The sequence below is a fragment of the Lepidothrix coronata genome, unplaced genomic scaffold (assembly GCF_001604755.1).
Source record: "Lepidothrix coronata isolate B3197 unplaced genomic scaffold, Lepidothrix_coronata-1.0 Scaffold82, whole genome shotgun sequence".
Taxonomy (NCBI): domain Eukaryota; kingdom Metazoa; phylum Chordata; class Aves; order Passeriformes; family Pipridae; genus Lepidothrix; species Lepidothrix coronata.
The window spans coordinates 2,255,371-2,257,388 of record NW_016690262.1 but is presented as its reverse complement, the minus strand read 5'-3'; the positions used below and the strand labels follow the sequence as shown (position 1 = coordinate 2,257,388).

Below are 2,018 nucleotides of genomic sequence, written 5' to 3'. Positions count from 1 at the left end.
CTACTGAAGTCAAGTGTCTTCTGAAAGCAGCATTATGAGTCTGTGAGGATCTGCCCTGCCTGCCACCTCCAAACTGTCCTGACACACTTGCACCCCTGTGCAGACAGGCTGTGGACCATCACACAACCAAGCCAGCCAGTGTTTTCCCACCTGGGCAGGCAAAAACACTGTGAGGTTAGCAACAGATAGAAAGAAACATTTTGCAAGAACCTTGGCAGATCTTTAAAAGACAGTAAAGAGAATCAAAATGTTGTTAGACTACTATCCCAGCAGATTTCTGACACCTCATAGAGTATAAGAAAAAGAAAATTCTTTCAAATCAACCCCTCCTCTCCAGCACCCTCAAAGCATTAGGAGTTGTTAATCTCTAAATATGCAGTTTATCTCATAGTCAACACACCACATGTATACAGACACACATCTCAACCACACTGAGAAATAAGTGGGGTCATTACAGAGTTAGAGTTTTTTATTAACATATTGAAGAACTACTGGAGTCTGTATTTCATAAGGAAAACAAGGGGTTCCTAAGACGTTTTGCTGCTAGCAATTGAAAGTAAGTTTCCATACATTTTGGATTCATCATCATTTAAGATCACCTGTGTAATCACTGTGAACATTGTCTAATTTTTACTTTGAGGTCACAAAAGAGACCACTGACTGTTTCAATGAAACTCCATAGGTTTGGGTTTGGCGGGATGATTTTTTCCGCTTTATGATTTAATTCAAACAAGACAGACTATTATACATTAGCATAAAATAAATCAGCACTTTGCACTAGTTTCCCATGCATCACGTTCCACAGGCTGCCAGCATTAGGATCATATGGATATATGACAAGGACTCAAAATACTTGCATCTATTACAGTCCACTGCTCACATCAGCTAATGGTTTGATCATCCTCTGAGTTGTATATCACTGTTGCTCACTCCCCTCAGTCACCAGGTTTAATATACACAGATGCCTTGTTATTCAGCTACGCAGAACATTTAGACATAAATATAAATATTTAGTCATAAATTGAAATCAGATATCAAGAGTTTGAATAATAGAAGACATTTTCCCTTGGTAGGGCAGTTATTTGAAATATACCATAGCTATACTTGTAGGATTTCAAGGAGATCAAGGATCAGAATTCACGTTTTCCTGCCCCAGCCTTCCCTATTCATGTTAGCAAAAAAAAAAAAAATGCTGATTTATATGGAAATAATTTTGTTCCATGACTCTAAGCAAGGTAAGTTTGAGATTTACTGAACTAGAGTCCAGTTATGCCAGTTCATCTTCAAAATAATGTGGTATAAGTCAAATTATCCAAGTTCATGAAGAGAAGTCATTGATCTGGCTGGAAAGAACAGGGTGTTTTTCCATGAAAGGCTTTCAGGTTTCACCTCTCCCCATCCCTGCCCCTTACTGCACTGTGCCATAGGGGACATCACAAGGACGCATGGAAATGCCCTGGATTTATGAAAACCACAGAAAACCGGCATGTTCTGTATGCTCCTACCACCCATCAGCTGTACCATCCCATACGCTTCCCGATCCCAAGGCCGCAGCACAGCCGGTGTGCCAGGCAGGATTTGGTTTCCCACAGGCGCCCTCAGCCCCAGGGCCACCGCGGTGCCAGTCCCGTGGCTGCGGCCCCATCCCCTTTCCCGACAGCCCTCCAGGCTCCACGGTGACCACAGCCCTTCCCCACAGCCAGACCCTGTTGTTGTTCAGGTGTGTCCCCTTGTCATCTTTGCTGCATCATCAGACACTTTTTGCCCTCTGCTTCCCTTCCAGAGCCTGTCAATTAAATAACCCTTAGTAACAGCAGAATTAAACTCTGAGGTGCCTAACCCGAAAGTGTTCCCCCTTGTCCTTTGGCGTCATCGTCTCGCACTCCTGGAGGAACCTGTGCCTTCACTGGCGAGACACAAGCAAGGTGCAGACGAGAAACACGGCTGGTTTGGGACCCCCTCTGCCTGTGCAGCATTTCTGGTGCTGAGGGTATCTGGGCTGCTACAGGGTGAGACCT

The 2,018-nt window shown here is 44.1% G+C and overlaps 1 protein-coding gene across 1 annotated transcript in view; it reads left to right on the top strand.

Annotated features, from left to right (window-relative positions):
• Positions 1-1,874: 1,874 nt before the first annotated feature.
• The window catches only part of SLC7A11 (solute carrier family 7 member 11), a 286,050-nt gene continuing 285,906 nt past the window's right edge, over positions 1,875-2,018 (top strand). Inside the window, exon 1 of the mRNA XM_017820391.1 lies at positions 1,875-1,925. The gene's annotated coding sequence lies outside the window, so the exon portion shown is untranslated. The remainder of the gene's footprint in view (positions 1,926-2,018) is intronic.